Source organism: Balaenoptera acutorostrata, chromosome 6, assembly GCF_949987535.1.
Source record: "Balaenoptera acutorostrata chromosome 6, mBalAcu1.1, whole genome shotgun sequence".
NCBI lineage: Eukaryota > Metazoa > Chordata > Mammalia > Artiodactyla > Balaenopteridae > Balaenoptera > Balaenoptera acutorostrata.
This window is the reverse complement of record NC_080069.1, coordinates 107,000,717-107,021,448: the sequence shown is the minus strand read 5'-3', so window position 1 is coordinate 107,021,448 and position 20,732 is coordinate 107,000,717. Positions and strand designations below refer to the sequence as shown.

Below are 20,732 nucleotides of genomic sequence, written 5' to 3'. Positions count from 1 at the left end.
TGGAATGCCTGCTATGTTTTGGTCACATCACATTGATAGAGTCCTGGGGTCTTCACAACAGTCCTTTGAAGTACATATTATTATACCTAATTTTATAGGTGAGAAAACTGAGACTCAGCGGTTTTAAGTAAACCAAACATCTAGAAAATGGTAGAGCTGGAATTTGAACCCAAGCCTGTAGAATTCCTCAGGTTGTTCTCCTGGCATAATGCCCAGCTGTCTCCCGTCTCAGGGTCCACAACTGTGGTCAAAACTCTGCTTTTTTTTTTACTTGTGAATGCCTCCCACGAACCATAAACAATGTGGTCTTCCAGTAAATTCAACGTAAATGTACTAAAAGGGTCACAGCTGGCCAGTTGAATGATGCATCTTGCCCAGTGGTCTGTGTCTGAACATGATCCCAAAGGGCAGGACCATGTGATCATTGATTCTGTGCAGAAGCATGAGGGAAACCCCCAAACTAAAATGCTTACTCAACACTTTAAACTGAGTTGTCTTATGCAGTTTTCCTCTCTATGGATGATGTGACCATTGTCTTGTCACTCATCTTTAGCTACACTTCTTCCACACATCTAAACCCTCACTATTAATTTTGCCTGCAAAAGACTTCTCGTATTTGCAGTCTTCTCCTCATCTCTATTGCAATTGTCCTTATTAAAACTGCCCTCCTCATTCATTCATCCTTACTGCTGTAGTACCTCCTACTTGGTCAACCTAGCTACAGTCATATACACTCAAGTCCATCCTCCAAAGTGCATCAAGAGAGAGATTTCTGAAAGAGATCTGAGTGTGTCACCTCCCTCTTCAAAAATCTTCAGTATTGTTGGGGGAGAACAGTCATATTTCCTTTCTCAGGAGACTTCACTAAAGTAACACATTTGTCATTTACCCTAATTTTACTTTCTCCTTCTTATACAGGAGAAATAAGTAAATCAACTTCTGGATGATAGAGTTTGGCCTACATTTCTTGACTGGGTGAAAGACCATGAAAATTTAGAATTTGCTCGCTCTTCTCTTTCTGCCATGGACCAGGGTGATACTTAGGATCACTGTGACTTAGGATATTCTAAGGTAAGAATGTATACTTTGTAGATTAGAGTTGTCTCTTATCCTGTGAGTTTCAGTCAGCAAGGGTATGTTTTGCTGCAGTAACAAAAGACCCCCAAATCTCAGTGACTTAAAACCACTGACGGTATATGTCCATGGCAGGTGGGCAATAGCATATCTTCATGTCATCATTCCAGGAACCAGGCTGATGGATTAGCTTCTATTTGGACCACTGTTGGTCATCAGGGCAGAAGGAAAGAAAACATAGATACAGTGAACCTCTCATTGGCTCTAATATCTTCCTCTCAGATATATCACTCCTGTTTATCCCACTGGACAACCAAGTCTTTTGATCACACCTGAGTTAAAAAGAATGGGATGTTATATCCTGTCACAGTTAAGGGTACCACAGAGAAGAGCATGGAATATAAGTGAATAGTAACACAGAATACCACACCTGGAGCTCTCTCAAAATCTAGACTGGAGGGTTAATAGGAGAGCATTAGCAAGCCCATTTTGTCCCATACCTTCGCCAAGTCACCTAACAGTATTTAGTCATTAAAAAGAAAGCACTGGCATTTTGAGCTGATGCTCAGAAAGGGGAAGTTATTTGCCTCATTCTGCAAAATTTGTGAACTTCAGAGTAAGGACAAGAAGCTAAAGCTCTTTCCACTAAATAAGATTGTTTCTCAAGCTTCACTGCCCATGTCTGGCACAAAGTAGGTGGCTAGTACATGCCTGTAGAATTGAATCAAATTTATATGACCCACCGGTCAATCTCTCCCTGAAATGCATTTTTTTTTTCCTGTTCAATAAACACACCTTCCACCTGTGTTTTATGGGCTAGGAAACTCCACTGCACGCTTAACACAGAACTTCCACAGTAAATAAATCCCCTATCCTTCATCCCGCCAGTTCAGACACACATTTTGATTCCTATATTGGTGTCATATCACCAGACCAAACAATAAATGAAAAACAGACAAATGTCTTAGGAACAGGAAAAGCCTCCACGTGCCACCCCTCATTCTTGGTTTAATGTTAATCCCAATTCCTTGCTTCTGGGCCAAAAATCTTCTCCCTCAATCCCCAATCCCTTCCCTCTCTGGAAGAAAGACTAGGTATTTCTTGAATTCATTTAGTGTGTTTTTCCTTCTCTTCAGTCGTCTTCCCTAGTAACATCTTCCATATGTCTGTGAGCCATTGTGTGGAAGATCTCTGCCCAGAGTCCTTATTTATTCTGAGCGGATTGGAATGGCAGCCTTAAGTCTGGTATTTCCTCACGTTTGACAGCTTAAATTACAGACTTTGGGTACATTTAACGTAATCCATTCATGTGGAATGGCTGTTGTTCCTCTCATAGTAGTTTGAAAATATAAATATTTACAAACCCCTAAGACAAAAGCTCTTACTGACAAGGTTTCTAAAGCGCAGCTCCAAGGACAGGAACCTTTCCACTTAGAGTTTTCCACTGACAGAGTCTCAATTCTCCTGGGTCATGTGCACTCCATTTAATGCTAATGGAATCACAGTGAAATCACTGGAACTTATCTCTCTACGTGTCCAAAGAGGAAAGGGAACAGAGCACGAACATGGGGGACAGGTTTTCTCAGGAGGATACAGTTAGCTAGCTCCTTTAAGGCTAGCCAGAAATGAAGTCCCTGAAATTGAAGAGAGTGTCTGTTCCTATGGGAATTTCTACTACTTGGTGCCTTCTCTGTTCCAGGCACACATACCATAATTTACTGATAACTCATAATCCATATCTTTGATGTAGAAATAAGACTTTGAGAGATAAATGAGTTCATCCAATGTCAAACACCTAGCAAGTGGAGATTCCAGGGATTTGATTGCAGACTTTGTCCTTTCAGATAAGACTGGAAGGAATAAGAGGGTATTATATGTAAGCTGTCTGAATGCAGAGTTAACAGGTAACACTGGAATAATCTACATTTCTGAACAAATTTCCCTTAGCTACAATAGCGATGTTAGATCTCCTCTATTCATGCCAACTTCCTTTAGCTTATCAACACTTAACTCTCTCTATTCATCCTTTTTAAAGATCTCCATCTATATTAATTGTCACTTGTTTCAGTTGTATATAAGGGAAATAAATAACAATACCTCAAAATAAGACAAAACTTTAGCTCTCCTCTATTTTATAAATTTATTTATTTATTTTTGGCTGCATTGGGTCTTTGTTGCTGTGTGTGGGCTTTCTCTAGCTGCAGCGAGCAGGGGCTACCCTTTGTTGCAGTGTGCGGGCTTCTCATTGTCGTGGCTTCTCTTGTTGTGGAGCATGGGCTCTAGGTGCGCAGGCTTCAGTAGTTGTGGCACGTGAGCTCAGTAGTTGTGGTTCACGGACTCTAGAGCACAGGCTCAGTAGTTGTGGCACGTGGGCTCCGTAGTTGTGGTTCGCGGGCTCTAGAGCACAGGCTCAGTAGTTGTGGCACACGGGCTTAGTTGCTTTTCCCAGACCAGGGCTCAAACCCATGACCCCTGCATTGACAGGTGGATTCTTAACCACTGCACCACCAGGGAAGCCCAGCTCTCCTCTATTTTAAAGTGAGTTGTGGGTTGGAGGTCTGAATTTGGTATGGTGGCTCTATTTATGTCAGAGAACAGGGTCCTTTTACCTCTCCTCTCCAACATCCCTTGAGTATGCACCTCATTCCCATGGACCAAATTGGCTGCTGCAGTGGCATGCATCAAATCTTTGCTCCAAGCATCAGGAAGGAAAAAGAGAAAAAGGAAGGGCACATAGCTTCTCATTTAAGAAGACTTCCTAGAACGACCCTCTACACACTACTTCAGCTTACATATCTTTAGCCAGAACTTTATCCCATTTTGCACCCAAATACATAAGAGAAAATTGGATGGGAAAGGAAATCTTATAGGTGGATGGTAATGTGCTCAGCTGACAGGTGTGGCTCAATGCTGCTGGGGCTGGGACTATGAAAACTGGCCAGGTGACAGACATTGGGACCAAAAATAGAAATCCTAACGTTTGCTCTAGAATTTTTGTCCTGGCTAAAGGAAACTTTAGCAGAATGGATATTGGGAGGCAAGTAAAAGTCTTTGGCTCACCGTATTTCATATCTCAAAGTACCCCTACAGGGAGGTGGAAAGACTGCTGGCTTCAACATCAAACAAACTTGGGTTTCATCCTGTTTCTCTCTGGATAAATGGTTAGACAGGGATACAGATATAATTGAACTATTGGGTTAGCCAAAAAGTTCGTTCGGCTTTTTCCATGATTCCAAATGAACTTTTGGCCGACCCAGTACTTGAAGAATGGAGCCAGATATGAAACCTCTCTCCATCTTCACACAAATCCTATGACAATACATGGTGGATAGTAAGACAGCAGCTTTTATGTATGTATGTATGTACTGATATGTATGCGTGTGTATGTATGTATATATATGTATGTATACATATGTTGGTAATCTAAGTGAGTCAAAGGGCATAAATGGTACAATGTGTTAGAGAGTTAGAGTTCAAGGTCCTAAAGAACCAAAATTTCAGTTCACAAGACCCCAAAGAAAGTGAAAATGCTGAAGCAAAGGCTGAGTCAGTGTTTGCCCTGCTCTAGACCCAAGATGTTATCTTGAGGCAGAAGAAAATGAGGAGCTTGCAGATAAGCCCTTCATCTAGGGAAGGTAGAAAAGAAAGTAGAGTCTTTAGGACTTTGTGTTTTTAAAGTGTTCGTGTGAAAACAAGGCACAGAAATGGCCCCATCTGGGAACATGAACTAGGTGTCCAATCTCTAACCGTGGAGGCCAAAGCCGGTCAAGGAAACCAGCCCTGAGTCCTGGCAATAGAAGGTCCTGAGGGTGCCGGACAGGATGGAGGTAGATGACAAACAATTGAGGAACTGAAGTTTGGCCACATCCTGGAGAATCTGTGGTCAGTGATACATTAATCAGCCTTGGCCTCACAAAGTTTTAATTGGAGTCATTTCCCACAAATGTGGCCAAGAAAACTGTAAAAGAAAAGAAGAGGACAAGAAGGAAGAGAAACCAAAATCATTCAGTGGGGGCCCAGTAGATTCCAGTACCAGAGCAGACAGAACGAAAGCCCATGGGATTTTAATGCTTTTTCTACTTGGATTCTGGAGTCAGAGTTGCATTCATATCCTAGCGCCACTACTTGCTAACTGCAGACACTTGGGTAGTTCTACCCTGTCTCTGATCCCTATTTTGGGGATATTTAAAAAAGAATACTTGCCTCATAGGGTGGTTGTGTGCATTCTATGAGATGAGATATCTGAAAGATCTTTGCAAGCTGCAAAACACAATATTCACGTGAGCATCTAATGTAGTTTCATAATATCCTTCCTTCTAATTCTGACGACTCTGTAACCAATAACTTTCTATACCGTGTCTTCATTCTAATGTGGCCAATTTATATTTTGCACTTTTGGTGGTTTCATAACACTAACAAATTCTTTTCAGTTAGTGGAAGTCAAATCATGATGCCTTATAGCTTAGCTCCTTGTCTGTTGAACAACTTTTGTGGAACGGTGTTATGAATGTTGGTCAAGGTGAAAACCAGCTTTCACAAGGTGACAATGAGGCAAAAACTATAAATTCTAACAATTATTCTACACTCTCTGTCTTAGAGAAAAAGGACTTTAGGAGACTCTGCCAAACTTGACTATAAAATGCAACAGAGTATTTCTACACATGACTGCATACCTTACCGGTAACAAAGAGTGAGAACTCAGAAATCCTAATCCTGATTACATTTGAGTTTGGAATCAATAGGCCTTCCCTGTGTTAGGGGAATATGATAATGTGTTAATGATTTTAAGGCATTAATTTGGTAATGAATGTGGTAAAAAATTAAAAAGCATGCTAAACTTCAAAATGAAATTATAGATTGTATTTTAAAGTTGATATACCATTGAGTCAAAGTAACGTGTTTACATTAAGTTCTTCTAATGATTTTCTTAAAGGTAACGTGGGTATATACCAAATCTAGTAATCTGTGATTTCTCTAATATTCAACCTCTCTTGTATGTCACCCAACTTTAGCTCAGAGAGAGAATGGTGACAATGTAATTTGAAGAAAGTATGGAATGGAAAGCTTTGAAATGGAGAGACTGGGCGCATGAGGAAAATAATATGCGAAGTAAAAGATAAAAGTAATATTGGAGTTAACTTTTAAGTCTAGGCTCTCTTATGAATTTGCTGCGTAACCTTGAGAAAGGTATATATCCTCTGTAAGTCTTAATTTTCTTACCCAAAATATCGTATTCACGATACTCAGTTTTTAGTGCTATTAGGAAGAGTAAAAATGATAGGACATACCAAGAGCAGACAGCCTCCCTTTGATTCTCTCCTCTGCCATATATTACCTGTGTGACCTTGGGAAAATTCTTCACATTTCTGTGCCTCAATTTTTTCATTTATAAAATGGTAAAAATATTAACATCCATATTATTTGAATGGTGTGAGTATTAAGCATGTTAATACATATTAATTCTTAGTGGCTGGTACATATTAAGAGCTAAATAAATGATGGTAAATAATGTCTGTAATACAGCACCTGGCATATATTAAGAGCACAGTCAACTGTAAGTATTATATTAATTCAAGAATATGTTTTCTTTTATAATCATAACACAAGATGGAAAAATTAAACCCATTTCATAGATGAAAGACTAAGGTTTAGCAACTGGTATCTATTGGAATCCCACAAATACCTGAGACCATAACCTAATATCTTCTAAATTCCAAAATTAATTATCACTCCATATAAAGTATTTCAGAAGTCAGGCAGACCCTCTGGTTTCTCTAAGAACATACTATTTCCATTAGAGCTTTCTCACCCCAAATTTCAAGCCCCAAATTGAAAAGGCAAGTTACTGCTATAAACTGACAGTTTGGAATTCATTCCACTTGTCTGAGTTCTTAAGTTTCATATATATGTATATGGAAGTTAAATATATTTTCTTGAATGTGATTTATGAGGACTTTCTGACAAGGTTCAAGAGGATCACTCATAATATACCCCTAGACTGCATGCCATAATCTAAATACTGGAAGGAAAGTTTAGGAAAGCAATTCCCCAAACATTCTCACCATCTGTGAAATCACAGTATCTTGTATTTGAAGCATTGGCCTCAATGATTCAACTTGCCTGAGAATTGAAATTGACTAAAGTTATTATAAGTTTGTGGCTTATCTGGTTTACATTAAATACCCAAAGAGAAACGAATACATCTATGGCGTCAGTGGAAGAGAGAAAAATGGTGTCAGGCTCCAAACCCAGGGGAGGTGGCTCGTCTCAAGGAAAGACTTAAGTAGAATTACTTCCTTTCCTTCTGGGGGACAGAGACAGAAGTCAAATGACTAGGCAGGGAATGAGAGAAAAGTAAGACAAATCTCAGCTTAAAACACTGGCTGACTTTCATGGCCTCTGTTTTGGACTACCTTGATTTAATGGTGTTTTGCATTGTCCACTATTATGAGGGTTTCTTTGCAGATTATGGCACTCTTGGGGCTACAAATTTCAGTAGATCCTTATTGCCAACCAAAACCTTAATGTGCCTTCCAAGGAATCTGTATCAATATACTTCGAGTGGCAGGTAATAGCACACTCAAGTCAAACTGGTTTAAACCATTAAGGGGATTTATTGGCTCATGTAACACAAAAGTCCAGAAATAGCAGTGCTCTCATGTGAAGCTTAATCCATTGACTCAAAAAAACGTTAGGACACAGTTTTTCTCTCTCTTCATTTTTCAGTCTTGTTTTCTCAGTGCCAGATTTATTTTTTAAATTTTTTAAAATTTATTTTTCCTCTGGTCCCAAGATGGCTGTCAGAAGTTCCCAGAGCTTCATGTTTCCTTGTTCACATCCAGTGGGAAGAAAAGAGCATGATCCTATAATACACAATGAATAGAAAGAGGTTTTCTTACATAAAGCCAGTAGAAGGGTGTTTTTTTTAACTCCCTGATTGGTGATATCTCTGAATCAATCATTTTGAAAAAGGGAATGGGATACCCTGATAGGTTTAATCTAAACAAGACCTACCCCCATCAACTGGGAGTGGAGCTAATCCCATCAAATTTTCTTTCTTTTTTTTTTTTAAATTAATTAATTTATTTTTGGCTGCATTGGGTCTCCATTGCTGCGTACAGGCTTTCTCTAGTTGCCGCGAGCAGGGGCTACTCTTCATTGCCGTGTGTGGGCTCTAGGTGTGCAAGCTTCAGTACTTGTGGCTCATGGGCTATAGAGCGCAGGCTCAGTAGTTGTGGCACACGGGCTTAGTTGCTCCACGGCATGTGGGATCTTCCGGGACCGGGGATCAAACCTGTGTCCCCTGCATTGGCAGGCAGATTCTTAACCACTGCACCACCAGGGAAGTCCCCCGTCAAATTTTGAAGGCTCAGAAATGTGGTGGTTGGTGGATTGGATACTTGAGAATCAACCTGTTTCTTAAACTTCTGAATCATTCAATTTTTCCATCCTCACTTCCCACTTTGGATTTTACTTTTCATGCATACATGCATACTGAACTATTTCTAGTTTGACAAACACGGCTTGATCTTTCTTCTTCTGCTCCATTCTACTTTCCTCCTGTAATGCCCCTCTCTTGTCATGTTTTCAAAATCATATCCATCCTTTAAGGTTCTATTCAAACAGTCCCTCCTCCATGATGCTCTTCCATATTATTCTCAGCTGGAGGGTCTCTCTCTCTATCATTTGTTTTCCAACAGCAATGTATATGTCTTGGCTTTCTGAGTCTGATAGCTTCCAACCTTGTATTCTACTGTACTGCATATGTGTCTCTTCTGGATGCTGCAAGTTCTCTGAGAAAGAAGATTGTGTCTCCCTTGTCATTGATTCCCCTTAGAGTACCAAGTACCTGCCCTGAATATTGTAGGGAAATTAGCCAGTGGGTTTTGGAGGTCATTTTTCTGGTGACACACATTCTGTACATTTGTAGTAGTGTCAATAATTCCACTCCTACTTCTTTGAGAAGGTCTAAAGGTTTAGCATTCTGGCAGTTTGCTTATCTAGTAGCCAGTTCTTCACACTTCATAGTGAGCTTGTCAGCTGACAGCAGAAAAGCAAAATCCAGGCAGATTAGCAAGTATTTATTTTTTTACTTTTCAAACTCATCCCTAATACAACAGCCTTGGGACATAAGTCGATGATTCATGGATCAGAATAAAGCAACATTTCCTTTATTTTTCATTCTTTTATTTTTCATAACATCACTCTATTTAGATGAATACTTATACCTGAGAAGGAAAGAAAAAAAAAAAAAAAGAGAGTATTGCATGTTTTCAGAAATGAATGCCAGGCTAAAAATCAAGATCCTCATGCAAGAGGTAAATTGGGGTCATAGACAGACTTAAGCCAACAAATGACCTGATCACATTTGTGTTCACCTTGTTGAGAGCCCTACCAATTTTCTTACCACAGGGCAAAGGGTTCCTTTTCACTCTCAGATTGTACTAATCTTATCTTTAACTGTATCATTCATAGATATCTCAAGAGTAGTACATTTAAAATAAAACAGTGGATTTTTCTCCAGAAATATGTCTCTCCCTCACATCTTTATCTCAACAAATGGCTCCACCATTCACCTTGTTTCTCAAACAAAAAACTTGGAGAGATATCCCTGTCTTTGGCTCTACATACAGATCCATGAGTGGTGTAAATTCTATCTCCACACATATCACTGAATGCATTCAGCTCTCTCTCTCTCTCTCTCTCTCTCTCTCTCTCTCTCTCTCGCCTTGCTGATGGCTAGTGTCTTAATCCAGAAGCCCAGGATGGCTGTGATAGTCATCCCTTTGTGGTTTCCAGGTCCGTTGTTGTCCACCTTTAATCCATTGTCCACACATGGCAATAATCTGGCCCCTGACTCCTCCCAATTCCATCCTCTCCGCTCTTCCCCTCATTCAGCCAGCTCCTAAATCTTGTCCAGCTCTTTCCTCCTTCAGAGCCTCTGGAAATGCCATTCCCTTTACTTGACATGTTCTTCCTTCCACCTGTTCATAAGGCTGCACTTTTTTCTCTTTTGGACCTTGGCTAAAATAGTATCTCTGCAGAATGTCCTTTGCTTACTACCCAATCTAAGTGGTGAGCCCCTGTTAGTCTGAACTTTAATTCCTTGTTCACAGTATTTATCACATATTTGATATGTGTACTTGTTTATTGACTTTATTTTTTTTTTGTATGTTCCTCCCATCAGAATGTAAATTCACAAGGTAAGGATCGTGTCAGCCTTGTTCCCCATTTTATCTCAGCCCCTAACACTGTTGCATGGTCAGGGCTGGATTGAATACCTACTGAATGAAAGGAATTTCTTTTAAGTTCTGCCCATCTATTGTATTTCATAGGACGTTTATTGAGTCTAAGCTCCCCCTGAATATGAAAACAGTGGTAGTTTAAACTAATTTACTATCTAAATAACCAAAGTCTTTTTAAAAAAGGATTATTAAGAACTTTGTGAGATTTATGATTCTGTCACAACCAGGAAACATCCTTGATGAAATTGATGAATGTATCTGAGGCATATCTTGAGAAACAGAATGTTGGAATCTGTGAAAAAATGACAGTTTGTACCTTTATATGGCAAACTAGATTTTGCCAAAGTCTCACAAACCCGCAGAGTCCTTGTGGTCTGAGATATGTCCTTGCAATTCACTCAGTGACACTGGACAGTGTTTTCCAGAGGATGAAAGCATAAGCTTCCAGCTGCTTTTCTAGGTCCTCTTCCTTCTAATCCTTTTCCCTAACAGGGGTTTGCCAAGGTCTAAGCCTACACCCCTTTTACTTCTATTATAATTCTATGCTCTATTTTCATGGGAGAAATTACCCCCTTCTCATGCTTCCCAGTTATCAACTTTCAATTGACAAATCTTAAACCCAAATTTCTAATTTCAGTCACAGCTTCTAATCAGGTCTATTTTCCCATCAGCCTGCAGCATGGATTCCTAATATTGTTCTGCAGACTGGATTCAAACCTGAGCTTGACAAATCTAAATCTATCATACCCACCTCTAAGCCTCAGCTGTACAATTTGCTACTTTCTCCCATCAATGTTTTCTTTGCACATGGCCTTGTATTTCCACCGTATTCATTCCTGCTGTCCATATACCAACACGTGGACATGGGGAATGTTTCTCAACCTCATTTCACACAACTGTAAAGACTGTGCACTGCACAACTCTAGAAAGTGCCATTTATGCTGCAGTCTGTGTGAAGGGTGCCCTCTGGAGTTGTGTCTGGAAGTATTCCTGACTCTTCTACATTCTCCCTCTTCTGTGCCAAACGCAAACCTCTCTACTTTATGGCCACCAAGAAAATGCTGTCGACAGCGTGCTTTGGCCAGTGATGAGGAACTAAAAGTGTCAGAGAATGTCAGGTCCATACCCTGAATTTTCTTTACTGGATTTTGTGAAACCTTTGCCATGTCTTTCTCCTCATGTAGGTTGCTCCATTCTGAAAAGAATGTGCTTATGTAAAGTGTCGTCAATTTATCTCTTACTTCCTTGTATAATCCTCCTATTGTGAGGGCATCAAGCTCAACAAAGAAATGTGAAGCCAAAGAGCAATTATTTCCTGATGGCTCTGCCCAGAGATTTGTCATGGTAGTTGTGCAGTCATAAGACATGGGTTCTCTATGCTGAGCACTTAGATAATATATTTACAGTAGTGATTGGCAGAAGGCTCTCACTCAGAGTCACCCAAGAAAGAAACTCAGAAACAACCTCTGTGACCTGTTGCCTAGCCCAGGACCTGATATTTTGAGGGACCCTCCAAACATACGCTAAGTGAATGAGCTAGAATTACCTTTGCAATGGTGGGAATGTTCTTGTGTAATTATCCCAAATCGAGTGTAACTCAATAGAAGAAATCTGGCTGGGAGACTAACTAGATACATGACAATGGGCAAGTCCTATGATTTTGAAGGGCTTCAAGACTCTTTCATTACAATTTATACCCACTTAGATTTTACATACTTAGATTTGTGACTTTGCAGGATTGGGGTTTTATGAATCTATGTTACCACAACATTTAAGGATATCTGTGGTAAAAAAAATATATATATATTTGAGCACTCATTACAACCAGTTTTTGAAATAGTTTGCATATTACATAATTTATTATCAATATATGCATATTAAACAAATTATTAAAAGAATGAATACAGAAAATCTTTTAAAGTTATTTCTTTATTATTTTATTTTACATTTTTTATCTTCTTTACTATTCCTGGTAAAGATCCTGGCGCATGATAAATAGCCAATAACTTCATGAGTTAATAAATGAACCAATGACTAAAAATTGCATGTCCCATGACTGGTCAGAGCTCTCTGAGGCAATATGTATAGCCTCCACAGAGCCGAGGATAGTCTTCGAGCCACTGTAGCTGTTCTGACTATGTCGACAAAAGGGGAGACACGGCTATAACTGGAACCTGATAGCTAACAATTACTGCAATCACATACTAAATTAAGCTCTGAACTTCCTAAAGGTCAAAGCAGAAGGGTGCACAATGGATTAAATGGATCTCATTGTCTGCTCAAAAACCAACAGAAAAAATTCAGTGTGCGAGGTCATAAGGAGAGATCAAGCAAAGAAGTTCATACTGGGGCATCTCCAAGATCTCTTCCAGCAGGAACTTTCTAGGCTATCTGGCTTTATGGTTTAGAGTATGTCTGTATCTATAATGAGACCAACTTGAAGCAGCTCTGTGATTCAGGATATGTCATTTTAACTGCTACTCTCAGTTTTCCCAGACAGACTCACCCCAGTTCCTTTAGAAACGCTCAGGATGTTTCAGTGTTGCTCAACTACCTGCCTGCGTTCTAGTTATGCTCCCAAATGGGTCTCTTCTCATCCCATTTTTCTCCCCCTCACCAAATCTTGTCCTTCCTGGCTCCCTTGATTTCTCTCTTTTTTTTTTTTTAAATTTAATTTTATTTATTTTTGGCTGCGTTGGGTCTTTGTTGCTGTGCGCAGATTTTTCTCTAGTTGCAGCGAGCAGGGGCTTCTCTTGTTGCGGAGCACAGGCTCTAGGCACGTGGGCTTCAGTAGTTATGGCACGTGGGCTCAGTAGTTGTGGCTCACAGGCTTAGTTGCTCCACAGCATGTGGGGTCTTCCCAGACCAGAGCTCGAACCCGTGTCCACTGCATTGGCAGGCGGATTCTTAACCACTGCGCCACCAGGGAAGCCCAGACTCCCTTGATTTCTTTCTCCCTTCCTAACCTTTTCACCAACATCAGTTGAACACCAGCTATGCGTAGGATCCACATCAGGCAAAATGTCAGTCATATAAAGGTCAGTAAGACATCCCTCTCCCCCCAAGGTGTTCCCCAGCCTTTCACACTTGCTGCTAAAATGTTTGTGCTTATAGGCTACACCTCCCAGAGGTGAGCTGCATGAGAATAGGACAGTGGCTATGTGTTAACAACTGTATCTCCGTTACCCATATCAAATTCCTATTTATTGAACAAATAAATCTAAGCTAATGTCTTAATCCAGTGTTTCCCCAATTATTCTGCAAAACACTAGTCTGTGAATATACTGTTTAAAAAAAAATCCATTGGTCTAATGTGTTTGAGCAATACAACATCCTCCATCTCCTGATAAGAGAGCCATGAACTTATTAAAGACTCTGAGAAGTCCTGTAAGAATGAAATCTATGTTTAGCCCAACTTATGCCAAGTTTATTTGACCTCAGAAATGTATGTGTTTAGTATAACGTCATGTTGGAACTTGCAATCCATGGAAAAGGTCATCAGAGTTAGTGAAGCAAACAATGGGAAGCTGATGGTGGACAGATATGAGGACAGAGAACACTGAGCCAGATCAAAGCTATTCCAGAAGCTTCACCCGACCCTATCAAGCTCAAATAAGGTCTTGTCAATAAATGTGGATTTTGGATTGAAATCAGTATTTTATTGTTACTAGATCCCAGCTGTCTTGTATCCTTCACAGTCCCTAGGACAATGCCCTTCTTAAAGTATTACTAAAAATTGGCTGATTGTACCAAATTATGACCATAAACCAGTTTGGAAACTGTTCTAAACCATTTCCTAAGTTAATTACTAAAGGTGTATATTCAGTCAGTGTTTATATATCGGTGTGGCATTCTAAAATATACTATTATTCTGCTCTTATTTATGACTTTGCAAATAATAGGAAAAGCATACATCAGCCATCCACTTCATTTAGCACTGATGTGCTTCCAAAATAAAAGGGCACTTTCCCTCACTGATCTCAGAGTTTATGGCTTAATGTTACTATTTGAATACATAATTTATAGGGAGAAGACATCTGTGGCGAGTATAAGATATATCTATTTCAAGTTAAAGATCTTCACAGATTAAAAATGGCTTTTGTGACTTGTAACTTCATTTTATTTTGTTTATTGTAATTGCTTTTCTGACTTTAGAAGGGGGGGGATATTTAAAATAAAGTATTCCAAATCTCAGGTCTGCAAGCCATTCCAACAAGAACCATTTTGGAGAAAGTTCACTGTAAAGTTAACTTTGAAAATGACTTAGAAGAAAACTGTGTCCCATAAATGGCATGAACAGTGTTTCGGTTTTTTAGCTCATGATCTCAGAAGGATTCTGGAACAAGAGGGCACATTTTATTTCCAGTTTTAGAGGAAAAAATCATATTAGTTCTACTAAGTATTTATTTTCCATTAGTACTTTCAGGTTTATAAACTGTTCTCATTTGATCCTCCCAGGAGCCTGAATGGTTGGCACAGAAGTAAAAATAGCGACTATTTAGCGGAGATTTACCTCATAGACGCTCAAGCAACCCTAGGAGATAAATTCTATTACTACCATTTTGCAGATGGGGAGAGTGAGGCAAGGGGAAGGGAAGCAACTTTCCTAACCCTAACCCTAATCCCTAACCCTAACCCTAACCCTAACCCTAATCCCTAACCCTAACCCTAACCCTAACCCTAACCCTAACCCTAATCCCTAATCCCTAACCCTAACCCTAATCCTTAACCCTAACCCTAGCCCTAACCCTAACAGCTAGTTTGGGTGACAAGCCGAGGTACAAACCCAGGCAGTCTGGCCCCATAGGTTGTGTTCTTAACCAGTGCACTAGATTGTCTCCTGAAACCGCAGTGATGCTCATTCTTCACAACTCGCATAAAGAAAGATGATATGTTGAACCATGAACATGACAGAATGGCCTCTCGATGGGCAAGGTGTAGTGTAGACGACTCACCCCTAACAGTTCAGAGAACTTTGGGGCCTCTTAGCCTAGCTGAATGGGGCCTCCACTATGGACATAGCTCACCAAATTATGTGTCATCTCAAAGAATCACTTTTTAAGTGCAGGTGCCCCAGAAGTGCCATCTGTGGGACTGACATCGACACACTACTACCTATAAAATAGATAACTAATAAGGACCTACTCTGTAGCACAGGGAGCTCTAGTCAATACTCTGTAATGGCCTATATGGGAAAAGAATCTAAAAAAGTGGATATATGTATATGTATAACTGATTCACTTTGCTATGCACCTAAAACTAACACAACATTGTAAATCAACTATACCCCAATAAAATTTTTTTTAAAAAGATATTCATCATAGCACTATTCATCATGGTTTAAAAAAAGAAACATCCTCCATGTCCAAAAATGTAAAAATGGTTAAATGATTAAATATTTGAATACCACACACACAGAAAAAATAGACAGGAAATAAAAGCCTGGAATGATTTGTGCAAGACCACCGACCTCCTGGATGGAAGAGCTGGGCTTGGAAAGTCAGTCTGCAGATCTCTGAGTCTGGTGTGCCCCCCCACCCCTTTCTATGGCTTCCTTTTCCAACGTTTACCTAAGTCTGTACAGCTATAAGTCCTCTCAGTCTGCCCCTGGCTAGACTTGATCTCTGCCCAACTCCTAGTTTTCTCATCAGAACGATGAGGAGAATCAAGCCTACTCTGCTGAGTGGATTTTGAGAATTAATGATGTGGAAAGAAATATTGTAAAATATTGCTATGAAAATGTACACAGAGCATCACTCCATTTTTCAGAATCACGGTGGCATGCTGTGTTCCACAGAATTCGATTTTCCATGTTACTGAACTATTCATCAGATATAAAATAGATAGAATCTCCCAACATTCTCTAAACTTTTTCACTTACAGTCTTTCTGAACTATACCTATACACTCAAGAGGAACAGATACTAGAATGCACATTCCCTACCTTCAAGAGGTTTGTAGTCAAGTAGAGGCAACTGCCTACACATGTAATCTCAGGCAGGTTACTAAGAGAATAACTGAAAACTGGGGGAGGGTTTCAGGAAAGAGGTTATCACTGAACATAGGTATGAAAGATAGAATTTCAGCAGGCTGAAATGAGGCCAGAGAACATTCATTCCTGATGGAAAGGCTATGTGGACAAAGGCAGGGCAGTGAGAAATGTCAGGCGTGCTCAGGGGATAAATATTAATTTAATGAAAAGATACTCAGGGTTGCTGTACTGTCCAGTGGAAATAAAGTCAAAAGCCAGACTTCAGAAGGCCTGGCATGATGAATTAACAGACATGGATTATTGTTCACAGGAAGGCATTGAGGACTGATACGTTTTGTTGAGCAGAGCACAGTAAAAGCAGAGCAGGAAAAGCTCCATAGGATGCAGTAGTCCATCCAGACTTGGGCAGGGAGACTGGGTACATAAGATTACATGCAAATAAGTGTGGACTAGATTCAAGCAAAGGCAGTGGGCTTGGGAATGAGGGAAGAGGTGAATGGGTCTGACTTTCAGGACACTCTGAATGGATGAATAACCCTATCTCTTATCTGTGGGAGGGGTCAATAAAAGGACTCGTGTGTGTGTGTGTGTGTGTGTGTGTGTGTGTGTGTGTGTGTGTGTGTAAGGGAAAAAAGAGAGAGATAGCTTGCAGTTCATTTTGGCGTAACTACCATTTCATGGGAAAGATCTGGATGCTTCACAACATCATCAATTATTCACCTGGTTTCTGGCAACCTTTCAAAACATCTTTTAGGTTTGTATATTATTTACTCCTTTGCCTTAATGCATCTCTCCTCCTCTGTTAACCCTACCTCAACCCTGAAATGAAACGAAACTGTAATTAATTTTATCATAAAGTCCAGGGAAACGTTTCTCATTTCCTGGAGGGCAGGGACTCTCAACTGCCTGAAGAAATGGAAAATGATTTTTACCGTCTCAAGGAGAAGAAAAACAGCAATTTCCAATTAAGCTGTTTGCTTTCTGTGTTCAGAGGGCGGAGTGGACTGGTTTGGACCTCTTTCTATAACACAGAATTCAAATTATGGGGCAAAGTAGAGGGCACAGAAAGGACATGATACAAGATGATGAGTGACACAGGGGTGTAAGTAAAGTGGCCAGTACAGTGCCTGGCACAGTGTGTGTTGGTGTTTTTCTGTTTTTATCACCCAAAGATTCTGAATATGAATTTGTTGGTTCTGGGACTCTGTGGAGGTCAGACAGATAATCCCATTGAATTATAGGAACAACAAAATACTCCCTCAGGATTCTGGCAACAGATGTCATGATCACTTTTTTCTAACTTCAGGGACCTGGATGCATGAGTGAAGTACCTTTTTTTTATTATTATTATTCAGAAAAAAAAATTAAGCATACAATAATTTGAAAACGTAGTACAAAATGTCCCTGTATACTTTTCACCATACTTTCCCAGATGTTAACATCTTACATAACCTTGGTGCAATTATTAAAATTATGAAATTATGGATGCGACTCTATAAAATAGACTACAGACCTTATATGAAGCTTTCCCCTTGTCCCATGGATGTCCTTTCTCAGGCCCAGGATTCAATCCTGTATTGCACGTTACTTTTAGTTGTCATGCCTCCTTAGTCTCCCCCGATCTGGGGCAATTCCACAGTTTTTTAAATTTTTTTTAAATGATTGTGACACTTTGGAAGAATACAGGATACAGGTCAATCATTTGGTAGAAGGTCTATTATCTACTGTTCTCTCATATTTAAATCCAGAAAATGCATTTCTCTTTATACCTTAACCCATTAATTTTAATTTCTATTGATGAACCTCGCCTGCAACAATTAGTGCCATGGTGTTTACTAAGTGATGATATCCAACTATGCTTCTTCATTTATTAATTGGGATTCTGCTAAGCAAAGAGCTTTACTTTTCTTCCGTTTAGCAATTTATAACTATTAACTTAGATACAGATGATACTTTATGAAGTATTTTTGATGCATTATTTTACCGGGCACTCCATTATCCTGTGAGGTAGCTGGAAGAGACCCTGAGGCTCAGCAACTTGCGTATTTGTCTTCCATCCCCACCAGAGATGATAGGTCCTGGAAAGCAGCGCATTGTGTCTTATTTATTCACCTCTCTGATGTCTAGCAGAGCTACCTGGTACAAATGGAGTGAAAAGGAAACATCGACTGGACAAGATTAAATGGTAAATCCAGGACAGATAGCCAGTCAGTGGGGAGGTCAGGAACCCTCAGTGCATTTTGTGATTCAAGCAGTAAGCATTCAACAAGCATTGAACATCTACTGTATTCTTGGTACTGGGAACACAAAGATAAATAAGGAAATGGCTGTGTTCTCAAGGAACTCACCATCAGTGAAGAGAGATGAATAAACATGCAATTGGGATGTGAAGAGTACGCCGTGGCACAGATACCTTTTGGTATGAAACTCTTCCTTCTGTCCCTCTTCTCCCACTGTGTTTCCCCTATTCTCACCTGTATAAGTCATTCTTAGTCTTTAGGTCTCACTTCAGATGTTGTTTCCTCCTTGAGGATGATCCTGATTCTGTTTGGGTTTGAAGATACTCATTTGGAGTTTGCTATCATACTGTATTTTCTACACCCAAGTATTTTTTTTACACTGCCTAAGTGTTGGAGGTAAAAGGTTGCATACATCCCTGTCTTCCTGGAACACTGGTGGAGAAGACATAGACCACATTACTAATCCTCAGTTTTCCCGCTAAGACAGAAGGGACTAGTCATTAGGAGATCTCAAGTCAACTGGCTTGTTTGGAATCTGTACCCTGCTTCTCTCCAGCCGTATGATTTAGGACAACTTGCTTTAAGCTCTTTTTTTTTTTTTTTTTTTTTTTAAATAAGATTTTTTTTTTTTTTTAATTTTATAGCTACTTTATTTATTTATTTATTTATTTTTGGCTGTGTTGGGTCTTCGGTTCGTGCGAGGGCTTTCTCTGGTTACGGCAAGTGGGGGCCACTCTTCATCGCGGTGCGCGGGCCTTTCACTATCGCGGCGCCTCCCGTTGCGGGGCACAGGCTCCAGACGCGCAGGCTCAGTAGCTGTGGCTCACGGGCCCAGCTGCTCCGTGGCATGTGGGATCTTCCCAGACCAGGGCTCGAACCCGTGTCCCCTGCATTAGCAGGCAGATTCTCAACCACTGCGCCACCAGGGAAGCCCTGCTTTAAGCTCTTAAGTGTCATTTTTCTTTTCTGGAATTTGAGAATAAAAATGACACTCCAAGGTTTGTGGTTAGAATTAATTTGAATATAATAAGTGCAAAGTGCTTGTAAGTGTCTTTTACACTTAGAAAATGCCTGCTAGTTAAGAAAGCACCTATCATTATTCTGTGCTTTAACTAACTACTAGACTCTATAAATCACTGTGATATCTCGTCTACCCCAGCCACTCCACGAGATGTAAACCAGTAGGCAGGAAGAGCACTCCAAAAAGTGCCCCTTTGACCCATGAATCTTTCACCTGACTGCTCCCAATTTCACTTCTAGATTATGGCTCAGTGTCTATCTTCTACCTCTCCCCAGAAAGTTTGATTTCAATATTCTGTTTAAGTCATCTCAATTCCATTATCCTGGCCATTAGGCCAATGAAAATGTAGGCCCAATGACATTAGAGCATCCTTTGGATTTTGATAGCAAGTGTCTATTCCAAAAGGAACACAAATGCCAATCCATACATCTCAGATCCCCAGAATATCAGAGTGGGAAGCAATCTTCCCAGAAGACCTTACTTTACAGATGGATAAAGCTGAGGTCATAAAGTCAGTAATATTACCAGGATTAGAACTAAATCTACCCTTTCCAAAGATTGAATTCTTTCCAACCCATAAATGGGTACATGAAAAAAAAAATCAGATCACTGAACTTACCCATTTTAGACAAATGAGTCCAAATTTTCTTTTAGTATATAGATATGGAAATCTTTGGGAAATGTAAGCCAAGTTTGATGTCTCTTTTGGGACCTATCTCTGAGGATAGAGAAATTAAAGAAAATTTTGGAAATCCCAGTGCTATGGACTGAATTGTTTCCCCCTCCACCCTGCCAAGACTTATGTGTTGAAGCCCTAACTCTCAGTGTGATTGTATTTGGAGATAAGCTCTTTTCGGAGGTTATTAAAATTAAATAAGGTCATAAGGACGGAGCTCTAATCTGATGGGACTGTGGCCTTATAAGAAGAGGAAAAGAGCTTGTTCCCTCTGTCTGTCTGTCTTCCTCTGTGTGTATGCTCTCACCAGAACTGATCACACTGGCACCCTAATCTTGGGTTTCTAGCATCCAGAAGTGTGAGAAAATAAATTTATGTTATTTAAGTCACCCAATCTAAGTTATTTCGTTATGACAACCCAAGTTATCTAAGATACCCAGGATTATATCCCATATGCAGAATGAGTACATTTTAAGTCTTTAACC

The 20,732-nt window shown here is 39.9% G+C and overlaps 1 protein-coding gene across 1 annotated transcript in view; it reads left to right on the top strand.

Moving 5' to 3' along the window:
- Positions 1–20,732, top strand: part of LOC130708502 (uncharacterized) — a 197,460-nt gene that overhangs the window by 68,110 nt on the left and 108,618 nt on the right. The window lies entirely within an intron of this gene.